Source organism: Oratosquilla oratoria, chromosome 9 (assembly GCF_046742065.1).
Source record: "Oratosquilla oratoria isolate Oo_2021 chromosome 9, ASM4674206v1, whole genome shotgun sequence".
Classification (NCBI taxonomy): Eukaryota; Metazoa; Arthropoda; class Malacostraca; order Stomatopoda; family Squillidae; genus Oratosquilla; species Oratosquilla oratoria.
Genome location: NC_134785.1, coordinates 44,730,767 through 44,735,766, shown reverse-complemented (window position 1 = coordinate 44,735,766; position 5,000 = coordinate 44,730,767). Strand labels below are relative to the sequence as shown.

Here is a 5,000-nt window from a genome sequence, read left to right as displayed (position 1 = left end):
GGCGCCATACGTCGTGATATACTATAGCCATTCTGCCAAATCCACCTTAGTACATGCCTCTCTCCCTCTTATTTCCCATCTATGTACTATTTAATTTTTTCTATATACTGTATATAGTAATGGAAGTTGTAAAGTACAATGAGTATCATTTTTAGGGTTATAACAATGATTTGAATAAGTTCTGTGTCATGTGGCAACAGCGCCTTTCGCCCCATGTTGCCACGCCGAGGTGTCATAGGTGATACAGATGGGATGGGGCATAGGCAATCATAGTTGTTATAATCCTAAGAAAAAGAAACTCGTTGTACTGTGTTCCTTTACTACATATAGAATAAAAAAAAATCAAATAGCACGTAGATGGGAAAAGAGGGGCATGTACTAAGACTGATTTGGGAGAATGGATCACAACGCATGCCACACCCTGAACAGACTCTTTGGAACGCACAGATTATAGTCCAGCTACGACTAGATACGAAACTAGCAGACAAAATTTTGGCAACTTTACAAGCTACACAATTCTACTATTAAAGTTTTTTTTTCTGTGTGTGTGTGGTTTGCGATACCCAATGATTCTCCGAAGGCACTTAGTACCATAGACATCGAGACGCCTCTTCAAGTCAGCATTCAATGTCCATGTCTCACAGCCATACAGCAGAGTAGGGGGCACAAGTGACGATGAAAGATGAAAAGTCTATGGGAAAAAGAAAAAGTGCGTTGTGTATGAAGGATATTGTCGCAATATGCGTTTTGACTATTCATGTGTAGGTCACATATAACTGACAGGGACAGTCTTTTAAGGCGCGCATTTTCGCGCCCGCGCCATAACGCGCCTAAATTCGAAATGAGGAGCGCTGAAAAAAAAAACCGCCCACCTACGAAAAATCGAAGTTCAAATTTCGCGCGCCTCACTGACAGTTTACCACAGAATGAAGCCAAGCATCGCATAAAAAGGCGGAAACAATTTAATATCTCCCACTTATTGTTAAGGAGACACGTGGGTCTCCTGTACTGTTCACACGTTAAAAAAAAAAGACACCTCTGTTTAGTGTGTCGCGGTTCAATTCCAGCAGTATGAAAAAAGTGCTCGGCTAGCGGTCACGGAGAAAATTTAGATACGTTTTTGCTCGCCTGCGGTTTTTTTTTTTTTTTTTTTGGGGGGGAGGGGGCAAAATGACTTATGTATATCATGGGGTGGGGAGAGGAGGAGGGGTAGAGAGAAGGGGGATATAGAGAGGGGAGGACCGGCCTCGAAGCGAGTTCTCCTGACGTCTGGGTCCAGTTTTCGACCAATAAAGTGAGGGAGTTGAAGAGAATGTACAGTACTCCCTCTCATATCCGAACTGTTATCATCTGAACATGATTTATGTGCATTGAATGTATACAATTTTTATTACTTTATAATTGAACATTTAACAATACAAAGGTGCGACGGGGAACTTTCAACGGCAAGCGTTTCATTACTTGCGGTAAATTTAACGGAATCCTTCCGTGACGATTCGTTATACGCGGTTTCGCTGAATTTCTATAAAAAAAAAACCATGAACTCATTGTGGAGGTCGTCATCACTACGCCAGGAGACGCTTTCTGATATTGATAAAAGTAGTAATCAATGAAGTGCTGATTTATAAAATCAAATATCCAAACAAATTATGAAAAATATATTCTAATAGGTTATTCGAATCCAGCCAAATGTTTAAAAAATGAAAACTGATAAAAGAATTAAATTCTAATTGAGTTCTTTGGTTATATGTAGTTCAGTAACATTTAGTTTCATGATTTGTAGGGTGTGTATGTTCAGGATGTGCAGTTCAATATATATAGTTCAGGATGTAATATGTATGTTCAAGCTGTGTATGTCCAGGATATGTATGCTCAGGATGTGTATGTTCAGGATGTGTAGCTTAGGATGTGTACTTCATGATGTGTGGTTTAGGATGTGTAGTTCAGGATGTATAGTTCAAGGCATCCTTCGTTGGCACGCCATTTCCACGTCATTCATTTACGGAAATTTTAGCTAATAAATTCCGTAAAATGTTATTCGTTTAATTTCACAAACGCGAACGTAAACAAACACTGAGGTTGGTGTCTTTCCGCACCTGGGAACAGCAAAAGCAAAACCAGTTTCCATGAAGAAAATGTCGACAAAGAATCCACGACGCGCTGTCAGGAACGCAAGCACAGGTACCCAGTGACCCAAAACGTAAACAAAACAATGTTGAGGGAGGAGCGTTCGAGTGCGACAGAATTCGCTTGCGGTAAGCGCATAATCACTTAAACGCGTAAAAAAAAATATCGCACCGTTGCGTTCTTTACCCACAATTAGACCCGGGATCATATCCTAACTCTTCCAAATGTGGAGCTGGGGGAGAGGGGAAGAAGGGGAGAGAGGAGAAAGAGAAATGGAGAGAAGTGAAGTCAGTGGACGGGGAAGAACAGAAAAGAGAGGAGAGGAAAAGAGAGGGGGGAGAGAAGAAGGGGGAGCGAGGAAAGGGGACGGGGGGAGGGGGTAGGCGGGCGTAGAGGGGAAGCTAGTGGATAATTGATTGCTTCATCCCACCCCCAACCCCCCGTACAAGCCCGCCATAATCACACGAGGGCCGAGTGGAGTAGCGCTCCCTCTCCCCACTCCCCCCTCCCTCCCTCAGCCACAACCCCGACAAGTGCAGGCAAGCACACAGGAGTATATAAACAAACCAGTCCCGTTTACCCCGTACGCCTATCCGTCAACCCACGCTGGGGTCCATTGTCTTGCCTTAGTCGACTGTTCTATAAAGCAATTGTTGACATGCCCCATGCCCCACACCGGCAGGCCTTCCCCCTTGTCTCTCTCCCCTCCCCCCTGCCTGGGAGGGGAAAACGGGGTAGTGGGACAAAAAGGGGTGGGGGGAAAAGGTGGGTTCACAAACCGCGATAAGAGGGAGTCTGTCAAATAAGACATTTGTTTTCTTTTTCTTCTAACAGTCGAAGCACAACGAAGGCCATCTGTCCTGCAGCACGTGTTGGGGTCCCGTGGACAGGTTGGGAGATTCCTACCCACCCCCCCACCTTTACCCCAGGTGAGAAGAACGCACTGCTTTGATTCCCAAGCATAATTCTGGGCACCTTCTGCTTGCCAACAGCGTGCTTCGGGTGACGTAATCAGTTAGGCCTACGGGCCAGGAGTGTGTGGATGTGTTACTCCTCCAGTCTTTATACGACTGATGTTTTTTTTATGTTACTCCAACCTTCTCAGGCTGCAAGACACTTCTGTGTCAGTCTACTCGCTTCTACGGCACTGTCTACCATGTTGCAGAGTAGAAACCTTTGCGTCAAAGAGTTGGAACGTAGGTACGAATAGAGAGAATTGGCATGCCCAACCCCCATCTCTCCCACACTTGTTACATCACAGCCGTTCGGTCTATCCCAACTCCTTGACCGCCATCACATTAACAAATTCTTCTCGTGTAGATTATCTAACGCTCACAAGGCCAACTCTCTTAACTATGATGAGGCGTGAACTAGTAGTATAAACGAGTTGCTCTAATAAGATAGCTCCTCGAGATGAAACCCATTTCTCACAAATCAAAGGTTGCACGCATCTTTGACAAATAGCCACCACGTCTCAGAATCCATCTTGTTTTAATACAAACTTTAATTAATCTACGAGGACGAAGGAAGACATGCACTGTGGAAAGGTTGCAAAAAGCGAAATGAACTAGTGAACGGAGTAGACCACGAATACTTACTCGTCCTGGGCGAAGATGATGTTCAACATAGTAATTCACTGTAATCCCTCAACCTGGGGTCACGTATTTCTCACTGCTTATAAAAAACACCATCACAAATTCACTGTACACAAATTTGGGGTATATCAGGCCCTAGAAAACACTGTAATTCAACAGAAAACACGAGCGTTGCACTACTTGCCCCCTCGTCACAACCGCCCTATTGTTGACTGTCGACTTGCGCCAACAGATGGCAGCACCTGGCGGGGTTGACTTGACCGCTAACTTCAAATTCCGCTGACTTGGCTGTGCTGTGTTTGTCGGTTTATATACAGTATATATATATCTTTCTCCTCTTTGCTGTCAAACCACACGACAATCAATGGTAAACCATGAGAAGGAAGATTTTAGGGTTTTATTGGATTATTCGGTGAAAGGTGGTGATGTATATAAACTCAACATGGTGACTGGATTTCTGTCAAATAAGAATGTCACTGTCACTTTATAGTGTGCCTGTCGACGCATGAAAAGGACACCGATGAATAAATGGGTGACGAATACCTGTTCATGATTATTTTGTACAAAAGAACTGAAACACTCAGAGGTCGTTTCATCGTTTATAAAATCCAACCAAGAAAATTAGACTTTGCTCCAGGACTTGGGAAGCATTGATTCAAGACAGGATAATTTAAGTTGAAATTAGGTATATTGAAAGGCAACAAAATTTATAACAAGAAACATATAGAAACTCAACCTCACTAATCCTTTTCAAACTAATACCCTAAATTGATAAAATACTCTGACGGCAGCCAGAATAAAATTAGATTAATTGATATTTGGCAACATCTTGGCTATAGAAGGGTTGCCAAGGAGATAAATGAAATAGCTTGGCGACAGCCTAAATGAAAAGAAAAAGACGTAAGGGGTTCTAACTAATTTAACTAACGTGAAACTCAGAGAAAAAATGACAAACAACTAGAATAAATCGAGACCAGTCTTCACTAAATATAAAGCAACTAGTGAACCCATGTTATGAGAAAAATAATATACATGAAATGCAATAAAAACGCATAAACTCTGGAAATCTATTCAATTCTCTTGTGTATTTGAAGGTCGACAGGCGATTTTATTCAGCTGAGGACCCAAGTCCAGTGATACCCATTTGTCTCTCCCTCTCCCTCTCTCACTCCCCCCCCTCTCTCTCTCTCTCTCTTCCTTCTTCCCTCCCTCCTTCTCTTCTTCCCCCCTCTCTCCCTTTCTCCACTTCTCATATCACAAGATTAATTGCATATCTTT

At 43.0% G+C, this 5,000-nt stretch overlaps 1 protein-coding gene across 1 annotated transcript in view; it reads right to left on the bottom strand.

Annotated features, from left to right (window-relative positions):
- Nucleotides 1–3,911, bottom strand: part of LOC143028359 (uncharacterized) — a 633,126-nt gene extending 629,215 nt beyond the window's left edge. Inside the window, exon 1 of the mRNA XM_076190321.1 lies at nt 3,726–3,911. The gene's annotated coding sequence lies outside the window, so the exon portion shown is untranslated. The remainder of the gene's footprint in view (nt 1–3,725) is intronic.
- Between the last annotated feature and the right edge of the window lie 1,089 nt (nt 3,912–5,000).